This window comes from Notolepis coatsorum, assembly GCF_963971535.1.
Source record: "Notolepis coatsorum genome assembly, chromosome: 5".
Lineage (NCBI taxonomy): Eukaryota > Metazoa > Chordata > Actinopteri > Aulopiformes > Paralepididae > Notolepis > Notolepis coatsorum.
The window spans coordinates 187,338,810-187,362,778 of NC_140169.1; positions in this window are offsets into that span (position 1 = coordinate 187,338,810).

Sequence of the window (23,969 nt, forward strand, 5' to 3'; positions counted from 1 at the left end):
TTCCCTAAGGATAATAAAAGTATTTCTATTCTATTCTATCTATTCACCGTAGTTTCATCATCACTGTAAAGAAGAAACTGCGGGATGGGGGTTTGAGTCGCCCTGCGTGGCAGCACACCTGAAGTGAAGACTGAGGGCAAATGGAAGAAGTTCAACTCTCACGAGGAGGCAGAGGCCGTCTGGATGCCATCATCAGTGAACTCTTCCTTGAATTCGACAGGATAAACTACACGACCTAACTATTCCAATAGCAATGCTGGATTAAGTATAGATATCCTCCTCCAATTAGCAGCAATTAGCTTCTCAAATATCTGTTTACATGTTTAAGGAAAAATATGAAACGGTCATGAATTACCATTGAAATCCAATAGTGTTAAATGAAAATGACTTAGAGTTGAAAACGGTGCTGAAGTGTACAGGTCGGAGGAGCTCTGAGACTCAGTTCTGAGTCCATTTATGAACCACATGAGAGAAAAGCTAGAGGTCATACAGGCTTAAGACAGCTGTTCATTCTTTTGACTGTTTCTTTCTTTTCTTCTTGATGTTTTTACTATGTTGTTGTTGTTGTTGTTGTTGTTGTTTAAAAGAAGACTTGCTGAATCTATAATAAATGGTTAATAAAAAAAACATTTGAAACAATAACTTCTTTGAGCAAGGTACATCAATATTTTGTAAAAATATAAAAAAGAGAATATAAAAAGATTTCGTTTTTCAGTGTAACATAGGGGTGTAACGGTACACAAAAAACAGGGTACGGTACGTACATCGGTTTTGAAGTCAAGGTTCGGTACGGGTTTTCAGTACAGTGGGGGAACGTTTGGCTTTCCATGTTCCACTCAGGGGTGATGTAGTGTGCAGTAACTAATTGTACTTGTAGGGCTGTCAACGAATATTCTGTATTGAAATTAATAATCGACTTGTAAAAAAATTATAATAATTATATTAGATTGTGAAAAAAAACAGTCCCCGGTGGGCGGTCGTTAGTGGTTAACATACTGTTGTATTAGTTCGGTACACTACACAGCCGTTCGGTACGGTACACACTGAGACGGTTCGGTTCGGTAAAGATACATGTACCTTTACACCCCTAGTGTATAAGTAACCTTCAAACTGACTATAGGGCTTAAACCACTACACCTTGCATTCAACATCCTTATATTTAATGGTTATCGTGTGCAGTATCACAATTAATACAACGATAACAACACATCATTCGCCAAGCCAATATACAGATTACAAAACATACATTCAAAACTAAAAATCTCTAGAAAATCTAGTACATTTACAAACCAATGAGCTTCTAGATAGACACTAGAAAATATATGCAGCCAGTATGAGCTTCTAGAGAGACAGTAGGATCTATTAAATATCCACACGGGTCCTTCTGGGTTTAGATGTCCACGTTTATTTAGTAAGAATAAAAGAACAAAAGACAAAATGCACAATATTCAATGAATAGTCATTCTTCCTAAGCGAAGAGACAGACCCAAATCCCACAGTAATGACCAAAATAACCAAAGGTGATCAAATACAAATACAATGGTTGCATATTGTTGTCCAACCTACCCAGAGTATGAAAATAAAGATTTTGACTTCCCCACATGCAAAGGAACAGAGGTATTGAAGATGGGAATCAAATATGTGAATATGCAAATATCCAATCAAACAAACTTTACCCCGGTAGGCTAGAAACTGTGTCCCTCAGAACAATGATAGAGTGAATATAACTCCTAATTACCTCATCTTTCACAACTCAGCATCTTCAAGATCAATTTAAATCCAAAACCCTGGGTAGAGGAGCTGTGAATGTCACTGATCTCTACTTCAGCTCACAAAACTCAGCAGCCCCACCACCAATCCAATATACATAAAGTCCAGGATAGAGAGGCTGAGTGAATGTGGTGTTGACTCTGTGCAGGAGGGTCATGGTGTCAGAGACGCTGTAGAAGGACAGAGTACCTGCCCTGTGATCAAGGTACACTCCTATTCTGGAGGACCAGAGGCCCGGTACTGTGAACCTCTTGTTATTGTGTCTGAAGCTGTAATCACCTGGTCTGCAATCAAAAGCCCAGGATTTGGAATGTAATCCAAATCCACAGTGGTGCTCCCCGCCCATCCCGGTGCCTGTTCTACTAATGTCTTTGTAGGAGGCTGCTACAGAAACCTCTCCACTCCACTCCACCTCCCAGTAACAGCGTCCAGTCAGACCTTCTCTACCCAGAACCTGAGGCCATTGAATTAATCTTTCTGGGTGTTTAGGATATAACTTATTTTCATACACATATGTTGCTTTTCTGTTCCCCTCAGACAAAGACAGTTCTCTGTGTGTTGTGTTTGGGTCCAGTGTGATCTGAGAGGAATATTGTAAGAAGTCAGCTTTGGTCTTGGGCTCTGGTGGCATTCACTGTTGTTGAGATTCTGGGCCACTGCTCTTTCAGAACGTCCTCTAGTTTGTCTCTCAGCTCAGACACGACCTCAGTCACATCTGCAAAGTACAGGAGAGGAAGGACACTGATGCTGGGTGAGTCTGTAGACTCACTGGGACTGGAGAGGGGGGGGTGACTCTGTAGAAAGTGGATGTGGTCCTCTGTGTGTGAGAGCTGCTCCAGCTCAGTGGCTCTCCTCCTCAGGTCCGCTATCTCATGCTCCAGTCTCTTCTGCAGTTCTTCAGCCTGAGTCACTGTGGTCCTCTGTTGGGCTCTGATGACCTTCTTCAGCTCAGAGCGCCTCGTCTCCAAGGAGCGTATCAGCTCAGTAAACATTCTCCTACTGTCCCCCACTGCTTTATCAGCAGAGCGATTGAGAGTCGCTTCTCTCTCTCCCCTGACTCTCTGATGGACTTTCTGCTGACTCATGCCAAGCTCTTTATGTATCTCCGTCCTTTCTGCTGCAGCTGAGACTGTATCATGGCCTTTATGTTCATCCATGGAACACAAATAACAGATGCACTGCTGATCAGTACGACAGAAAACATCCAGAATCCTGTCATGACGAGAGCAGGTGTTCTCCTGAAGCCGTGTGGTGGCTTTGACCAGCTTGTGTTTCTTTAACGGAGCTACAGTATGATGAGGCTGGAGGTGAGTTTCACAGAGAGGTCAGACATACCAGGCAGGACTCGAGGGCTTTCCGCTTTCTCCCAGTGCAGAAATCACAGGCCACATCTCCAGGTCCAGCATAACAGTGATCAGGAGGAGCATCTTGGGGTCCTGTCTTCATTAGTTGTTCTATCGCTTCAGCCAGCATGTTGCTTTTCTTCACAACAGGCCTCGGAGTAAAAGTCTCCCTGCACTGGGGACATGTGTAGATCCCCTTCTGATCATCGGGATCCCATTCCCAGAAGTCTGTAATACAGCCCATACAGTAGCTGTGTCCACAGGGAATAGTTACCGGATCCTTCGGTAGATCCAGACAGAGAAAACAGCAGAACTGGTCCCGGTACAGATCAACTCCTTGCTGCGCCATTTTATTCTACAAAGACAACGACACTCTTAAGTTTTGTTTTCTCAGGAAGAGTGAACTCTGAACGTGTCACAGGGTGGGAGGTGCTTCCTGGTTGTAGCTGTCCAGGGGAGGAGTCGCTTTAAAGAGGCAGTGTGTGGTGCTGAGAGACAGGAGTCTGAGGCGGTGTCACGAAGCCGAAAGTAACTCCTTTAATATTCATCAGCACAACTACAAGATACAACACATTACTAGAAAGCTAAACAGAATGCCGGTGGCAGTAATATGAATGTTAGAGGTTCTAGAAGGTACTACTATGACATCAGCACCAACGTTCCAGCATGTACTACTATGACATCGTCACCAAACGTTCCAGCATGTACTACTATGACATCATCACCAACGTTCCAGAATGTTCGGGCAGAACTAAGGTTCTAGAATGTACTGCCATGACATCATCACAAACGTTCCAGAATGTTCGGGCGGAACTAATGTTCTAGAATGTTCCTAACAATAGTTCCGTGGGTGAATTATGTACCATTACAATCACTACACAGTGTCTATTTTACTGTGATTAATAGATAGAAGATGTTTTTACATAGTTCAGGACTTTCTCTCATCATCAATTACCTCTCATTTGTTTACTTTGTCAAGTAAAACTACTAAAACTCACAAGCACAAAGAGAGACAATGGAAAATGGTATACATACATACTCAATAAAACACATTGTCTCTCTCTCTCACAAACATTTTCTCTCTCTTTCATTTACACTTCTCTCTCTCTCTCTCTCTCTCATTATGAAATGATAATGCAATGAAAACCTATAAAGCCAATGATTACAGTTGTTAAAAGAATATCTAGAGAATAACTTGATGTTACCAAATATGCATACTGTAAATAGGTACAAACGATAGGTCCCTCCATGACAACAGTCTCGGCTAGACTGCATCAATAGCAATGGTCAGACATCGTTCTTATATCTAAACTGTTGGCCCCTATTTTCAAGATGAGCTGGTCTGAGTCACACAGCCTTTGATCAACAGGTTTTAATCAACAATGGTCTTGTGATCTTGTGATCAGGGGTGTGTCAGGGCCCCACTTACAGAGTTTATCTGTGTGTGTGTGTGTGTGTGTGTGCCTGTATGTGGTGTGTGTTTAATGCGTGCTCATGTAATTAAATCACAAGATCGATACCACCCAGCAGCCTTATGATGACTCCCTCTTAAGAGTGTTAGAACATATCTCTCTCTCCCCTTCTCTCTCTCTCCCCCTCTCTCCTCCTCTCTCTCTCTCTCTCTCTCTCTCTCTCTCCCCCCTCTCTCTCTCTCCTCCTCTCCCCCCATCTCTCTCCCTTTCTCACTATCTCTCCCTCCTCTCTCTCCCTATCTCCTCCTCTTCCCCCCCTCTCTCTCTCCCCCTCTCTCCCTCTCTCCTCCTCTCCCCCAATCTCTCTCCCTTTCTCACTCTCTCTCTTTCTCCCTCCTCTCTCTCTCCCTGCCCCTCTCTCTCTCTTTCTCTCTCTCTCCCCCCCCTCTCTCTCTCTTTCCCCCCTCTCTCATCCCTCTCCCCCCTTCTCTCCCTTTATCACTCTCTCTTTCTCCCTCCCTCCCTCCCTCCCTCCCTCCCCCTCTCTCTCTACCTCTCTCCCCCCCTCTCTCTCTCTCTTTCTCCCTCTCTCTCCCCCCCTTTCCCTCTCTCCTTCTCCCTATCTGTCCCCCCCCTCCTCTCTCTCTCTCTCTCTCTCTCTCTCTCTCTGTCTCTCTCTCTCTCTCTCTCTCTCTCTCTCTCTCTCTCTCTCTCCCTCTCTCTCTCTCTCTCTCTCCCTCTCTCTGCGGTGAGGCCTTTTTTACTTTTATTAACCTCTCTCTTCCCGTTGGTCTCTCTGGAGATGTTTCCTGCTGGGGGGCAGTTTAACAGGAGAGGAGGAGCGGCGGCCACAGCACCAACACACCCCACAAAGGTCACATCTGGAGAAAGCTCAGGGGGTTGAGGTCAGATGATGGGGGGGGGGGGGTCGAAGGTCAGCGTTCTGGCTTTAGGCCAAGGTCAAGGCGGTAGAGGTCAGTTTCAGAAGTGTCAGGCTCATCCTGCCCTTGGCCTTGGGCTGATCAATAAGAGCAGAGCCTCCACCCGCCTTGGCCACACAATCAATGTGATATTTACATTTAGTCCCTCACTCCCCACTACTCCTCCCCCTCTCTGTTTCCTTTATTGCTCTGTCCCTCCCAGCCCCAGTTCTCTCTTCTCTGTGATGAGCCCATGTGTTAAAAACATATGTAACGGATGGTACTGCGAAGCGCAGTCACAATGGACTTCCGATGTTGTGAAGTAACTGGGGTGAGTAGCGGTGCTATGGGTTAAACTCAGTATCACCCTCAAAAGACACATAGTGTTAAGGATGTGTTAGCAGAGGGCCCAGGCGCAAACAGATACGAGGGAGAGGTAGAGGTAGATTGTCAAATATGAGCACTGCTCCTTTAATTCGAGTCACTTGGAGCCAGGGGTGAAGTGTAACAAAAACAGCTTTACTTCAAAAAGGAGCAAATGGCAACAAACAAGGATTCTCCAAAGGACAAAAACAAACTCAGCAAAGCTGGCAAGAAAATGATTGCAAAATCTAACTACAAAATAAACACTAACCAAAAACTCGAACAGTAATTGCAAAAAACAAGGAAGGTGTGGTAACCTTGACTGAGAATTTCATAATCAAAATGTTAGATTAACCCTGAAAACTGAAAATATCTGTAGTGATGGTAATTTAGACATTACATAGACTATCAGAGCACATTTTGGAGAAAACCTGCAGGCCAAGCCTCTATAATGATAGGTTTGTTTACACAGTTGGAGAGAGGGCCATTCCAGTCCCCCAAGAAACCAAACACCTTCTACATGTGACAGTTGAGCACAGCAAGAGAGACCAAAAGCGGAAATGCCTCTGTGAGACCAGAGCAATGTGGTTGAATCTTTACAATAATAGATTCAGAAAATACAAAGTGTCAGTTTGGTAGATGGGGTTTTGGGATGGCTCTTGTGAATTGAATAGTATTAACCTAAGGAGCACTGACTATACTGGGTTAATGTTCTATCAACACAAGCACTATTAAGGCTGAAGTCATCAGACCTCATCATGTTGAAAACCACCAGGCGACACCTCTCTAATGACGACATTGTTTACTCAGTCACACACCACAGAAAAACGGTGACTCAGTATAGCAGTAAAGACAGATGCCTAATCAAGATAAGGTCACAGGAAATATAATTGCATTATATTAGTTTAGAATAAAAACAATGTTGGAATAATAAAACAAGAGTATAGTAACCTATTAGAAAAGTAACTTACAAAGAAGAACCATATAGAAGGAATGTTAAAATGATTGATTCATTCAAAGGGGGCCACAGTAAAACCCCCCCCTCTGTCCAAAAAGGAGGGGGCCACCCCTGGCTGCTACACACAGGCACCCACACGACCAGAAGACACCAAATGAGGACTGCCTGTTTTTAAGATACTTGTGATTGGTGGAACTAGGTTAAGAGTAGGGAAGTCAGATAAACTATAAGTATTGGAGGAGTGCAGTTAGTAGAGAGGCCAGCCCACCGTCCCGTTCCCCAGGGGGTCCGGCTGCGCCTCCATCGGTCCACCAGAGAATGTGCCGTTATACATGTGAGTAGAATCATGGACTCTTATTGTTGGTTAGAGTAAAATGTACAGATTCCTACCTTAGGACCAGGTTGTGCGCATGTGTATGGCTTAGTACATTCTCAGTTCATTAACATAACATGACTCATATTTATGTACAGTACTGTCTTTGATGTAGAGAGCCAACGTGTGAGGGCTATTGTGATTTACCTCATCAAAACCTTTTGTACAATCATGTATTATGCTTGAAGTTTCCTGTATGTAACCAATGCATTATTCCACTCTCGGCCCACGCTGCAATTAAATGAATATTGGACCATAGCTACTGGTTGTCTGGCTGTACACACTTATTCTCTACTGGCTATTTTTGGGAGCCCAGATGAGGACCATGTTTCTATCACACTGTGATCTTCCCCTTCCTCTAGTTAGCACCCTCATTGTGCTGTAATTAATAGATATTCATATAGGAATATACGACAATTGGTGCCGTTTTAAGACCCGTTCTGATTTGTTCACATAATGAGCATGCAGAAAAAGAGCCGGGGAATTGGGGATTTGCAGTACACAGTGGTTGGTGGCTCTCTGGAGGATGAGGGAACATAGGGTATATAGGAATGTTAGGAATGGTCGTGTATAGCCACAGTAGGACCCAGGGTGGATATGTGTATTATTTGCTTACAGGACTGGTGGTGATGTTAGATTTAGGATGTCCAAAATTAACGGCAGCGCGCTTGTTGTTCAGTGAAGGGGCAATCATGAGCTTTTTGATGGTTGTGTTGTTATTAGAAACAGGAGGCCGCTGTCGACCTGCTTGCTTGGGGTTTTATTGCAGGAAATACGACCAGCGTATTTGTGCAGTGCCAGGGTAAACAGGAGGATGAAACTTGCGAGTTTTTTGTTGATTATATAAGAGCGGCAGCCGACGAAGAGTTATTAGTCATATTGTAGGGACAAGTTAGGGCTGATGTTAGGAGGCGCTGAGGAAACTGGTTGACAAGATGTCGAGTTAGGAGGCTACGTGCAAGAGCAGGCCTAAGTGAGGGAAAGTATACGAATCTGTATGTCTGTCTGGTGAAAGCAAGGGTTTAGTTTAGGTAAAATATTTGAAGGAGATGGCGTCGGGTGGTAGAAAGTGGAATAGTCACAGATATGCGGGAAGGGAGACTGTGAGGTGGCTAAGTGGTTAAGGCGGGGTAGCCAGACATAAAGAAAAGAATGTAGTGTAGGGTTAGAGAAAAGGTGTGATGAGTGTGTGATAGTGGGAATTCTATGCCCTGTTACTGGGTCGAAATTGGTATTATTAAGTATATGACTGGGCTCGCCGCTCGGAGGAACTGTGTATGACGCGGAAAATATGGGGTATTTAGGAAAAGGACACTAGAGGATGTTCGGTGATCAGTTTTTAGATGGAAAGTCGGCTTACACAAGAATCCAAGGTTGATAGCGTTGCGCCATGTAATCGATGTCTCGTACGGGGGGTCGGTTTGTTTGTATTTATGTATTTGTGTATTTGTGTGAAATGTATGTGATTAGTAGCAAGCTTGACGAAGGTTGTTATGTTGTGACGTGGATCAGATCAATACTAGTCTGTGAATCATATTGGAAGTTGGGGCTAACTAGTTTAGCTCTGTGGAGGAGCTGCGGTATTCTAGAGATGTTAGAGCGACGATGTGAAAAAATTTACGAAACGCTGTGAGAGCAATTGTTGTTAGGAAGCGAGTCGAGGCGTTCGTTGAGGTGATTGGGGTCGTTTTAGTGGTTAAATATGATGCGGTAACAATTGTGTACAAGAGTATCGTGAATGAAAGAAGTCGCATGATGATGACGTCATGGTGTTGGATGGGGAGTGTGTAACGTTCACGGCGCATGGAGCCAGGCGGAGAGAAGGGTAGGAGAAATGATTAGTGTTGATCTGTGTAACGGCGTTGATATATGAGAATGTTTTTAAATTCTTTTGCGATATGTTTGTTCTTTTAAAGTAGGTATTTAGGCATGTGTGAGTTGTTTATTGTTAGATTGGTACTGGGCGGAGTGGATGAATGTGCGGATCTCGAACGTGGCATAGCTTGGGGCTTCCGGGAATGCATGGAACCTCGCATTGAGGCTGGCTAGGCTATTAGCTTGCATGCAGCTGTTTTGTGAGATTGCGGGCGACATATGGGATGATTAGGATATGAGAAATAATGTTTGGGGAGTAGTAGTGGACGCGGTAGGATGTCGTGGCATTTTTAGGAATGTCGTGGCATGTTTAGGATGTCGTGGCATGTTTAGGATGTCGTGGCAGATTTTGGTTGTCATAGCAACGTTATGGTGGTAGTCGCATCGGTTGCTACTGCGCATGTGCGGATCGCTGTTTCGTTCATTTTCGCTCAGGGGACGGTGGTAGGTGTTAATATTTTTGCTTTGTGTTGTAGATCTGGAAGTGGTTCTGTTTGTGGTTGTTATTACTACGAATATGTGTACGCGGGGGTAGAGATGTAACATTGTTAGTGGTTGGTTTAAGGGAGGAAGTTGAGAATAGGTTGCAGACGTTGTCAGAGTGTAGATGATTTAATATACATGCCCATAATTAAACTGGGATTCATAAAACCAGCTAAACTGGGTAGATTGTATTATTGTCTTTAATACACAGGTATATTTTTAACCAGGGGGGAATGAGTAGTTGATTGATTAAAAATAGTACAGTTAAAAACATACAATTGTTAAGGGGATGCAGACCAGAGACGGAGTCCCCCGTTTTAAATACATCATAACTTTTATTGCATACATGATACACAGATAAACGGTAGTTTGGGAGTAATAATAGGCTGAAATGGGTAAAATGTTCTACAAAGTAGAATGCAGTAGGGTCGGTTTGTCACGTGTGTATGGTATGAGGAAGTATTGAGAACTAACCACTATAATGTTTTTCTGAAATGAGTGATGCTTACATGTATGATGAGTTGATGGACGTTGCCGGTAATAGGTTAAGATTTCACAAAACTAACCTTATCAGTGACTATTGTTTAAGAAGGGAAATACTGTGTGCACTGCAAAAAACATGTGGGTACAGGGTGTCCTTCAGGGGCAGACCTGGGGTGAAACCGTTTGAGACCACTTCTGGGAATGTTGTTTTATTGGAAATAAGTGATGCTTAGGTTGTAATTTTATTACTTAAATGATGTTGTGTTAAAAAAATAATTGTTTTAATCTGTGTGACATGTACAATTGTAAGCTTAGAATAATGATGTTGTGTTTGACTGGAGTTTAAAATGTAGCTTGATAAAAAAATGCTTGTATAGGATACATTGATGTTAAGGTGTCAGATTTAAGTTACACTGTTGGATTAATGTTGCTGCAAGTCTTTAGATGTAGGCTTGTTGGCATATGTATTTTGTTGTATTGCTATGTTGAAATACTGTTAGAATGTTATATCTTTAAGGCCATTGATTTACATAGGCTGATGTTTATATTAGGATTGATTGCAAAATCCTTGGGTCACAGTGGGATAATAGTGACAGGGGGTTTGTTTAGATGCTGCTTTGATGTGAAATTGTGTTTTAGCAGTTATTATAAATGATTTGTGTGTGTAATGACTCACTTCTGTTGAGTTACAGGGGGGTCATGGGGTAAAGTAATTTAGGAACGGCCCAAGGGGGGTCAGGAAGGGACAGCTGTTACAGGGGCACGACAGGACAGGAAGACGGAGTGGAGCTAATCAGTTAGGTGCAGGGGAAGTAGAAGTCGGAGGTGAAGATTGCGGAGGACAGTTGTAAAGTGAGATAACAGTTGGCAGTTATTTTTACGACGGGGGAGATGTTGAGACAGAAAGCGGCTAATTTAAGAAGAGAGGGTAGGAGACGGTTGAATAGGAGCCAAATCAGATGAGGTTATTTACATTTGATTAGGGCGGCCTGTTTGATTGAAGGAATAACCGGGAGTTGTCGCAGTTCTAGCGGGCTGGGGTGACTTCAGGTTGAAAAAGGGGTTCCGCTAGACCCTTTGAGTGCAGAGGTTGAGTATAGATGGTATTAGCCTGAAAAGAGTGTAGACTGAGGTAGAAGTAGGAGAGGGAGAAGCAAACTAACCTTTGTTTGTCAAAGATGTGGAGTGATTAACGAGTGTGTTGAAAGTATATGTTTATAATATGAAGGATGTGTGATGGAAAGGACATGAGTGGCTGAGAATGATGGAGAGTGTTGGTTATTTTGTGTGGTTGAGAGATTATGTTGTATGAAAGGGGTTTTGATGCAGGAGTGAAGGAGTGAGCGATGTCATTTTGATTTCAGTTCATATCATTTGAATGAAAGAGTTTGTTTTGTTTAAAGTAACAGCCACTGTGGGGTGCTCAGGAGGTGTGGATGATGTTGAATGATGATGTTTGATTGGTTTTTGATTTTCTTTCTTTTCTAAGAACTCTAAAGTTCAGGATTGAATGTGTTGTGGGACTATGATAAATTGGATGAAAGCGTTTACTTTAGGTCATATTATTTGGTTGAGTGTCAAGGTTTAAAGTTTTATTTTGGAAGCAGTGGTGGGTTTGGTACAGATACACTGCTTTCAGTTAAGTTTGATTTTTGTATGTATGAGTGAGCGTGAATGTACATTTGTAGATTTATTTTCTAAGTGTTTTGATCTATAGTTGTGTGGACTGAAAGGTGTTTGAATGGAACCGGTAGGGGTGATTGTGCTGACTTGAGAGGTGTCGAGTCGCAGGGACAGGATGCTGTTCCGTTTGAGGGTGTGTGTGAGAATTGATGATAGAGGGTAGATGGATGGTTTTGGAAAACCTGGTTTTTATTTTCTTTCTGATAAACTTTTGATGTGACGTCTGGAGCGTGTTGATTTCATTGATTTATTGTTTTAGGTATGAATGGTGATCTCACATGTAGGAGTTGCATGACATGTAGTAGGGGGATGTGTTATATTTAAATATTTGGTTAATTGTTTGGTTTTTGTTTTTAACTGTGTTACATGATTTGGCGGGAGAGGACTGTTGAAGGCTGGGATGCATTGGAACAGATCGATGAAAGTTAAGTAGTGCCACCACGATTTGCATATGGAATTAATGGCTTCCCTTATTAAGTATGTTGACATATTGTGTAAAAAGATTTGCTCTGTGCTTGTTTCTTCAACAGCTCAGTAAAAGGAGGGGAAAGGCAGATCAACGGTGGGAGAGACATGAATACATTACATTAGAGCGGTAACGTAGGATTTCATTTTTCCCTGTTACTCTGCAGTCCAATGGTGGTCAATTACAGATTGTGGTGAGAGAATTCTTGTACACGGAGACCCCCGCCTATACAAGCCCCATGCGGGTGGGGCCAGGTTGTAAAAACTGAACAGATGTGGTATTGGAGGAACTTCCACGCTATAGGAGTCGTCTGACGACGGGTTGTCATGAGATGAGAGATGACTGGACCTGGGGCATGACCTGGCCTGGGGGGGCAGAACCAGTCTGAAGGCTGAGCTGAAAATGTGTGAACAAGGTTCTCTGGGGAGTTGTGGAGTTGTGATTGGACTGTAGGGGACAGGGACAAGACTGAATAGGTACTGATGGGCTTTGTCTTGTGCACATTGATTTGGTAGGACGCGCAAGCAAATGGCGGATAAATTACACAACGCAGGGTCAGATAAAGATGCATTCACATAGTGGGGTTATGGCCAGGGTGAGGAGAAAAGGTGAAAGAAAATTTTCGTTGAAATTCTGCTTTCCTCTGCCAAACTGAGCTGTGGACACAAGAGGTGATAAGATTATGACCATTATATGTGTCATAAAAGGGGGGAGGATAGATGGGAAGCAATTGATTGAAAATGCAAATGTGATTGTACTATCTTAAGAAAAATAATTAGCAGAAAGAAGAGATTATTTCAGAGAATGAATGTAAAATGAAAATATTGTGATACTAATGGATCTTGTCTCCCCCAGATCATGTAAACGGATACTGTAATTTAAGGAGATTGGGTAATTTTAAAAAATTGTGATTGATTATACTTTAAATTTGTGATGTTTAGATTAAAATTTTTTTTAATTGTTGTTAGCATATTCAAAGTTTTTGTTTAAAAGGAAAAAGTAGGCTTCTGGCTGTGAGCCCAGAGGAACAAAGCCCAATGATAGTAGGTGGTAAACACTGGATCATGAGGGCAGAGTAGGTTAATTGGGGATCTGGATGAATGGGTCATTTGGATTCCCCGGGAGGGGGCCATAGTCAGGGGAAATGTGGGAAAGAAAAGAAGAAGACAAGAAGGCCAAAATTGATGAGATGTACGAAAGAAGAATGGAAAAAATTGAGAAGAAAAATTGTGAAAAATTCAAAATTTATGATTTTTGTAATTATGTTAAATTGTATGGCTAGTATGTCAAGGTACTTGTAATATGACATTAGTAAAATGTCAAAGGGAGGAATTGTGGTAACCTTGACTGAGAATTTCATAATCAAAATGTTAGATTAACCCTGAAAACTGAAAATATCTGTAGTGATGGTAATTTAGACATTACATAGACTCTCAGAGCACATTTTGGAGAAAACCTGCAGGCCAAGCCTCTATAATGATAGGTTTGTTTACACAGTTGGAGAGAGGGCCATTCCAGTCCCCCAAGAAACCAAACACCTTCTACATGTGACAGTTGAGCACAGCAAGAGAGACCAAAAGCGGAAATGCCTCTGTGAGACCAGAGCAATGTGGTTGAATCTTTACAATAATAGATTCAGAAAATACAAAGTGTCAGTTTGGTAGATGGGGTTTTGGGATGGCTCTTGTGAATTGAATAGTATTAACCTAAGGAGCACTGACTATACTGGGTTAATGTTATATCAACACAAGCACTATTAAGGCTGAAGTCATCAGACCTCATCATGTTGAAAACCACCAGGCGACACCTCTCTAATGACGACATTGTTTACTCAGTCACACACCACAGAAAAACGGTGACTCAGTATAGCAGTAAAGACAGATGCCTAATCAAGATAAGGTCACAGGAAATATAATTGCATTATATTAGTTTAGAATAAAAACAATGTTGGAATAATAAAACAAGAGTATAGTAACCTATTAGAAAAGTAACTTACAAAGAAGAACCATATAGAAGGAATGTTAAAATGATTGATTCATTCAAAGGGGGCCACAGTAAACCCCCCCCCTCTGTCCAAAAAGGAGGGGGCCACCCCTGGCTGCTACACACAGGCACCCACACGACCAGAAGACACCAAATGAGGACTGCCTGTTTTTAAGATACTTGTGATTGGTGGAACTAGGTTAAGAGTAGGGAAGTCAGATAAACTATAAGTATTGGAGGAGTGCAGTTAGTAGAGAGGCCAGCCCACCGTCCCGTTCCCCAGGGGGTCCGGCTGCGCCTCCATCGGTCCACCAGAGAATGTGCCGTTATACATGTGAGTAGAATCATGGACTCTTATTGTTGGTTAGAGTAAAATGTACAGATTCCTACCTTAGGACCAGGTTGTGCGCATGTGTATGGCTTAGTACATTCTCAGTTCATTAACATAACATGACTAATATTTATGTACAGTACTGTCTTTGATGTAGAGAGCCAACGTGTGAGGGCTATTGTGATTTACCTCATCAAAACCTTTTGTACAATCATGTATTATGCTTGAAGTTTCCTGTATGTAACCAATGCATTATTCCACTCTCGGCCCACGCTGCAATTAAATGAATATTGGACCATAGCTACTGGTTGTCTGGCTGTACACACTTATTCTCTACTGGCTATTTTTGGGAGCCCAGATGAAGACCATGTTTCTATCACACTGTGATCTTCCCCTTCCTCTAGTTAGCACCCTCATTGTGCTGTAATTAATAGATATTCATATAGGAATATACGACAAAGGTCACAAAACAAACACTAATACTTGGGAACACTTACTATGAGGCAAAAAACAGGATCACGTGAGACAGAAAGTAGAGCAACAGGAATCTCAACCATGGAACCGAAACAATGAACCGACAACAAGAGTAGGGAACACACACCAGATATAGGGGAAACAATTAACACTAGAGAGACAGCAGGGCAATTAGCAAAACGAGACGCACATGAGGGAAACACAAGACCAACACTCTGGGGAAAATGAACAGGGAAGCACACAGAACTAACTACACAAGAAAAGACTGAACACTAGACAGAGTAAACATAACAACCATAAAAGGAACTAATAATTAATTACAAAGGGAACGAGACTAAAGACAGAACACAGTTAAAAAACACAGGAGACAATAAAAACGCCAAGAGTATAAGAATGTCCAAAGGTGGGGGCTGTTGAGGAGAGTAGGAGGCAGGGAAAAGTTCCTGCCAGGGTGGGGGCTGTTGAGGAGAGTAGACAGGGAAAAAGGGTCCAGGGACAGGCGAATCCTCACAGCACCCCCCCCTCCACAGACAGCTCCCAGACGTCAAAGGGGACCGTCCGGGAACGGGCAGGACAGGGGGCCGGGAGAACACAGGGAGAGTCCGGGGGAAAAAAAAGTCAGGATGGACAAGGCCGGGACGAGCGACACCGGGGCAGGGGAGCGGTGACAGGAACCCAGGAGGGGCACAGGAGAAACGGGGCAGAGGAACGGGGCCGGAGAGGGGAGAACGGGGCACGGGATCAGGAGGACCGGAGACGGGGACAGAGGCCAGGAGAGGGGGGCTAGAGATGGGAACAGGGACAGGGACACGGTGAGGGGGTCGAGGGGAACTGGTAGCAGGGACAAAGGGCCGATGAGGGGTTCTGGAGCAAAGGGGCGAGGGTGACAGGCCCGGAGTAGGACCCCAGGCAGGGGCTCCTCCAAGCGCCGGACTCAGGACCGGACCAGACGAGCCGGAGCAGAGGTGCGAAGGCGACGACCTCGGAGCAGGACCCCCGACGGGGACCACCCCAGGCGCAGACCTCGGGACCGGGCGCAGAACCCCGGATGGGGGTCTCTGCAGATGACGATCACGGCGTAGACCACGGAGTCGGACTGGACCAGATGAAGAGCCGGGACCAGACGACGAGCCGGGACCAGACGACGAACCGGGACCAGACGACGAGACGGGACCAGATGAGGAGACGGGACCAGATGAGGAGACGGGACCAGATGACTCTCCAGGTGCAGATCGACCTCGGTGCAGACCTCAGCGTTGACCACGGCGCAGACCACGGCGTGGACCACGGGGCAGGGCTGGACCAGACGAGGAGCCGGGACCAGGAGACCTCCCGGGGACAGGAGCACGACCCGGACCAGACGTCAGGGTTTTCCCGGGAGCCGGAGGAACAGGGGCAACTAGAGCTGCTCTAGCAGGGGCTAAACTGGCAGTAGAGACTGGGTTAGCTACCTGGGTAAAGCTAGCTGCTAGGGCTACACTAGCGGGGGCTAGGCTGGCAGTAGCGGCTGGGTTAGCTGCCCTGGCAGTGCTAGCTGCAGGGCCTGTACAAGCTGCGGAGGGTGCACTAGCCGAGAGGGTTCGGGTGCTAGCTGTAGGTGCTACACTAGCCGGCGAGGCTAAGGCGCTAGCAGCAGGGGCTCTAGCGGACGAGACAGTGGTGCTAGCAGCAGGGGCTACATTAGCATTCCGGAGTAAGCTAGCAGGGGCTGAGCTAGCAGTGGGGGCTGTGCGAGTAGCCTGGGCTGAACTAGCTGACGGGGCTAATCTAGCAGCTGAGACCATGCTTGTCTTCTTAGCCTTGCTAGCCTTCTGAGACCTGCTAGCTGTCCGTGCTACGCTAGCAGACGGGGCTAAAGTGTTAGTCGGAGTAACATGGGTATAACCCATCCTGATAACTGAAGGGGCAGTTCTAGCAGGATAGTAAACACTGGCTGGAGGGCCAGACCAAGGAACTGAGACCAGAGAAACAGGGGCCATAGGGAACGAGCTAGCTGACGGGGCAGTCCTAGCTGTTGAGGCCTTGTTAGCTGCAGAGGTTAAGCTATCAGACGGGGCTGTACTAGCTGTTGAGGCCTGGTTAGCTGCAGAGGCTACGCTATCAGACGGGGCTGTACTAGCTGTTGAGGCCTGGTTAGCTGCATGGGCTAAGCTAGCAGACGGGGCTGGACTAGCTGTAGGGAACAGGCTAGCTGACGAAGCTACAAGGGCTAGGCTAACCACAGGGGCAGGGTTAGCCATCAGGCCAGTGCTAGCTGCCTGAGCAGTGAGAGCTGCAGGGCCTAAGCTAGCCTTCCTAGATCTTCTAGCTCGCCGTGACTCGGTAGCAGTAGGAGCTAACGGGGTAGCTGTCGAGGCTACAAGGGCTAGGCTAACCACAGGGGCAGGGTTAGCTATAAGGCCAGTGCTAGCTGCCTGAGAAGTGAGAGCTGCGGGGCCTAAGCTAACTGCTACACACACCGTGGGTCTAGCAGGCAGGGCTGAGGTGCTAGCAGTAGGTACCCTAGCAGGTGAGGCTATGCTGGTGGTAGAGGCCTTACCAGCAGTAGGGGCTTGACTGGAGGCTGGAGGCTGGAATAGGCACTTGATCCAGTGTCTGCCATACTCCTCCAGCTGTGGGGCCAGCTCAGGGTGCCACTCCCTGAGAGAATAGAGCAGACGCAAAACCTCCTTCCTCTCCTCCAAGGAGGAGGAAGGTAAATCCCCCAGTCTGAACGCCTCCAAGGCGCTCAAAGCCTCCCTCGTTCTGTTCGCTGGGTCCAGACATGGTCGGTTCATTCTGTTAAGGATGTGTTAGCAGAGGGCCCAGGCGCAAACAGATACGAGGGAGAGGTAGAGGTAGATTGTCAAATATGAGCACTGCTCCTTTAATTCGAGTCACTTGGAGCCAGGGGTGAAGTGTAACAAAAACAGCTTTACTTCAAAAAGGAGCAAATGGCAACAAACAAGGATTCTCCAAAGGACAAAAACAAACTCAGCAAAGCTGGCAAGAAAATGATTGCAAAATCTAACTACAAAATAAACACTAACCAAAAACTCGAACAGTAATTGCAAAAAACAAGGAAGGTCACAAAACAAACACTAATACTTGGGAACACTTACTATGAGGCAAAAAACAGGATCACGTGAGACAGAAAGTAGAGCAACAGGAATCTCAACCATGGAACCGAAACAATGAACCGACAACAAGAGTAGGGAACACACACCAGATATAGGGGAAACAATTAACACTAGAGAGACAGCAGGGCAATTAGCAAAATGAGACGCACATGAGGGAAACACAAGACCAACACTCTGGGGAAAATGAACAGGGAAGCACACAGAACTAACTACACAAGAAAAGACTGAACACTAGACAGAGTAAACATAACAACCATAAAAGGAACTAATAATTAATTACAAAGGGAACGAGACTAAAGACAGAACACAGTTAAAAAACACAGGAGACCATAAAAACGCCAAGAGTATAAGAATGTCCAAAGGTGGGGGCTGTTGAGGAGAGTAGGAGGCAGGGAAAAGTTCCTGCCAGGGTGGGGGCTGTTGAGGAGAGTAGACAGGGAAAAAGGGTCCAGGGACAGGCGAATCCTCACAGCACCCCCCCCTCCACAGACGGCTCCCAGACGTCAAAGGGGACCGTCCGGGAACGGGCAGGACAGGGGGCCGGGAGAACACAGGGAGAGTCCGGGGAAAAAAAAAGTCAGGATGGACAAGGCCGGGACGAGCGACACCGGGGCAGGGGAGCGGTGACAGGAACCCAGGAGGGGCACAGGAGAAACGGGGCAGAGGAACGGGGCCGGAGAGGGGAGAACGGGGCACGGGATCAGGAGGACCGGAGACAGGGACAGAGGCCAGGAGAGGGGGGCTAGAGATGGGAACAGGGACACGGTGAGGGGGTCGAGGGGAACTGGTAGCAGGGACAAAGGGCCGATGAGGGGTTCTGGAGCAAAGGGGCGAGGGTGACAGGCCCGGAGTAGGACCCCAGGCAGGGGCTCCTCCAAGCGCCGGACTCGGGACCGGACCAGACGAGCCGGAGCAGAGGTGCGAAGGCGACGACCTCGGAGCAGGACCCCCGACGGGGACAACCCCAGGCGCAGACCTCGGGACCGGGCGCAGAACCCCGGATGGGGGTCTCTGCAGATGACGATCACGGCGTAGACCACGGAGTCGGACTGGACCAGAAGAGGAGTCGGGACCAGATGAAGAGCCGGGACCAGACGACGAGCCGGGACCAGACGACGAACCGGGACCAGACGACGAGATGGGACCAAATGACGAGACGGGACCAGATGAGGAGACGGGACCAGATGAGGAGACGGGACCAGATGACTCTCCAGGTGCAGATCGACCTCGGTGCAGACCTCAGCGTTGACCACGGCGCAGACCACGGCGTGGACCACGGGGCAGGGCTGGACCAGACGAGGAGCCGGGACCAGGAGACCTCCCGGGGACAGGAGCACGACCCGGACCAGACGTCAGGGTTTTCCCGGGAGCCGGAGGAACAGGGGCAGCTAGAGCTGCTCTAGCAGGGGCTAAACTGGCAGTAGAGACTGGGTTAGCTACCTGGGTAAAGCTAGCTGCTAGGGCTACACTAGCGGGGGCTAGGCTGGCAGTAGCGGCTGGGTTAGCTGCCCTGGCAGTGCTAGCTGCAGGGCCTGTACAAGCTGCGGAGGGTGCACTAGCCGAGAGGGTTCGGGTGCTAGCTGTAGGTGCTACACTAGCCGGCGAGGCTAAGGCGCTAGCAGCAGGGGCTCTAGCGGACGAGACAGTGGTGCTAGCAGCAGGGGCTACATTAGCATTCCGGAGTAAGCTAGCAGGGGCTGAGCTAGCAGTGGGGGCTGTGCGAGTAGCCTGGGCTGAACTAGCTGACGGGGCTAATCTAGCAGCTGAGACCATGCTTGTCTTCTTAGCCTTGCTAGCCTTCTGAGACCTGCTAGCTGTCCGTGCTACGCTAGCAGACGGGGCTAAAGTGTTAGTCGGAGTAACATGGGTATAACCCATCCTGATAACTGAAGGGGCAGTTCTAGCAGGATAGTAAACACTGGCTGGAGGGCCAGACCAAGGAACTGAGACCAGAGAAACAGGGGCCATAGGGAACGAGCTAGCTGACGGGGCAGTCCTAGCTGTTGAGGCCTTGTTAGCTGCAGAGGTTAAGCTATCAGACGGGGCTGTACTAGCTGTTGAGGCCTGGTTAGCTGCAGAGGCTAAGCTATCAGACGGGGCTGTACTAGCTGTTGAGGCCTGGTTAGCTGCATGGGCTAAGCTAGCAGACGGGGCTGGACTAGCTGTAGGGAACAGGCTAGCTGACGAAGCTACAAGGGCTAGGCTAACCACAGGGGCAGGGTTAGCCATCAGGCCAGTGCTAGCTGCCTGAGCAGTGAGAGCTGCGGGGCCTAAGCTAGCCTTCCTAGATCTTCTAGCTCGCCGTGACTCGGTAGCAGTAGGAGCTAACGGGGTAGCTGTCGAGGCTACAAGGGCTAGGCTAACCACAGGGGCAGGGTTAGCTATAAGGCCAGTGCTAGCTGCCTGAGAAGTGAGAGCTGCGGGGCCTAAGCTAACTGCTACACACACCGTGGGTCTAGCAGGCAGGGCTGAGGTGCTAGCAGTAGGTACCCTAGCAGGTGAGGCTATGCTGGTGGTAGAGGCCTTACCAGCAGTAGGGGCTTGACTGGAGGCTGGAGGCTGGAATAGGCACTTGATCCAGTGTCTGCCATACTCCTCCAGCTGTGGGGCCAGCTCAGGGTGCCACTCCCTGAGAGAATAGAGCAGACGCAAAACCTCCTTCCTCTCCTCCAAGGAGGAGGAAGGTAAATCCCCCAGTCTGAACGCCTCCAAGGCGCTCAAAGCCTCCCTCGTTCTGTTCGCTGGGTCCAGACATGGTCGGTTCATTCTGTTAAGGATGTGTTAGCAGAGGGCCCAGGCGCAAACAGATACGAGGGAGAGGTAGAGGTAGATTGTCAAATATGAGCACTGCTCCTTTAATTCGAGTCACTTGGAGCCAGGGGTGAAGTGTAACAAAAACAGCTTTACTTCAAAAAGGAGCAAATGGCAACAAACAAGGATTCTCCAAAGGACAAAAACAAACTCAGCAAAGCTGGCAAGAAAATGATTGCAAAATCTAACTACAAAATAAACACTAACCAAAAACTCGAACAGTAATTGCAAAAAACAAGGAAGGTCACAAAACAAACACTAATACTTGGGAACACTTACTATGAGGCAAAAAACAGGATCACGTGAGACAGAAAGTAGAGCAACAGGAATCTCAACCATGGAACCGAAACAATGAACCGACAACAAGAGTAGGGAACACACACCAGATATAGGGGAAACAATTAACACTAGAGAGACAGCAGGGTAATTAGCAAAACGAGACGCACATGAGGGAAACACAAGACCAACACTCTGGGGAAAATGAACAGAGAAGCACACAGAACTAACTACACAAGAAAAGACTGAACACTAGACAGAGTAAACATAACAACCATAAAAGGAACTAATAATTAATTACAAAGGGAACGAGACTAAAGACAGAACACAGTTAAAAAACACAGGAGACAATAAAAACGCCAAGAGTATAAGAATGTCCAAAGGTGGGGGCTGTTGAGGAGAGTAGGAGGCAGGGAAAAGTTCCTGCAAGGGTGGGGGCTGTTGAGGAGAGTAGACAGGGAAAAAGGGTCCAGGGACAGGCGAATCCTCACACATAGACACGTTACAAAGCAGTGAGTTCACTTCTTGGTATAGTGGTCTGTGCTGTTGCCCGCGGTGTTGATTGATTGATTGAACATTTTATTAACAGATTGCAGAATGGGTACAGTACAGTACAGCTCAATACACACAATTGTTAAGGGGATGCAGACCAGAGAAAGACTTTCGTCTTGTTTACATCAGGGTCCCCCATTTTCAATTCATAATGACATTTATGACATACATGACATACAGATATACAGTACTGTTACATTTATGACATACAAGATTGTTAAGAGCCGATGGGCTTGTCTCTAATTATCTCAGATCACTTACTTGAGATATAACCCTTTGGCCGCTCGATATCCCCCAGCGAGGTGCTAAACTCGCCAAGTTCTCGAGTTACTATTACTATTTCTGTCAAGTTTACTTCATAGTCACTGGTCTAGTTATATCCAGTTGATATGAAATGTAAGCATGAAGAGTTGTTAATCGCTTCTTGTTTGTAATAAACCGAATGTATGTCTAGGAGAACCCTTATTGCCTATAATAACAATAATATCATTATTATCATTGTTATCATCAATATCATCATTTTACGTAATGCCTGTTAGGCTGCTTCTCTGGAAGCCTGATGATCTTATGTCACCACCACCACCATCATCACCGTCCTCATTTGTGAGGAAAGGCCTGTTAATAACATATATATATATATATATATATATATATATATATATATATATATATATATATATATATATATATATATATATATATATATATATATATATATATAACTTTTAGCTGCAAAGCATTAACCAGTCAATTGATTCAATCTGTATTACATGCTGCCAGTACATTATAGTCACCTTCAATAGGAAATCAGGGCGGCGGCCGGCATCGTGGCACATTGCTGGCAGAAATCAGTCCAAGAATTCAATGGATAATTAGAAAAAAGTAATCTTTATTTCAATGAAGTTACAAAAAAGGACTGTATTGGATATGTCCCTTACAGTTTAAAAGATTATATAATACAAAACATCTCATCTCTAAGATCGCAATAGCCTGACACGGCTGTTGTCTTACAAGCAAAATCCTGCATCTGGTCTTCTAAAGTAACAAATGGAAAAATCTGAGCTCCGAGGCTGGAGCAGTCACTTTTATATCGATCCGGCATCATATTGCTATTGGTCTAAAAACAGTGATGTCACAGTGATGTCATTTCACTAGCCAACCAACGTACAATACATACAGATGAATTCCCCTCCCCCTGTATTCGTCACAGTAACTGGAGGAGCAACAGACTACCTTGTGCTGGAAAATCCCTATCCGTTACTAGCAGGCTAGCAGAGGCCCAAGGTCGTCTTCACATTCCTTAGTGGCCAAGCAGTATTGAAATGGAAGCAATTTGCCCTGTGTAGTGTATAATACATGAACACACTTCTTGCATGAGTATATAGTACATATAGCATACACAGCATATACAGTACATATAGCATATATACACATAGTACATACAGTACATACATACATATACCTGTACTAATCATTGGTTATATGTTTACTCTAGTCATTTACTCTAGTCATTCATTCATTCTGACTTGTGCAGAGCAGCCGGTCGGAGCTGTCTCCAAGGCCACATTCTTATCGTTAACTCCTTCTGTATGTGCCTCTCTCGTTCTGACTTGCTCTAATAGTGAGAGAAGCAGACGGAGAGGCCTTCTGTGGGTATCATCGCCAATCATCTGTTTCTGTTTCCATTCTGACTGTAACATAACATTAATATTTAACTGTAGTATAGTTTTAAAAGTGTACACATCACACATTGTAGTTAAATGTTGTATAATAGCTTTCCCCTCGGTATGGTGATAGGAGGTCAGACACATGGGGGGAAGCACACATTCTTACAGCATCCTCTCTTATATACATGTTAAATGCTCAATATACATTGGTGGATATGTTCTGCACATCATTCTCCCCATCATTCTCCCTCTGCTTCATAAAGACAAGGGCTAACTCTGCAGGATAGATAGATCTATGCATTCTGCATTCCATTCCGCGTTTCTGCCGTGTTTCTTCTCAACTCCTGTCTGACTGGGCATTACCAGCCAGAATACATATCACATCTAGACACCTATAGTAACATATGCCTAGATTTAAAACAAATATATACAATAAACCTATTGTATTGATTCCATTGATTCCATTGATTCCATTCTCTAGGATCACGCAAGATATTGTAGTGTACACAAGTTACTGTTCCAGAGTCCACAGTCCATAGTTCTCACAGTTTTACACAAGTGGGAGGAAGAATATACAGACATTCCTCATAATCATATATAATAAACATAAGAACAGGATGTCATAAT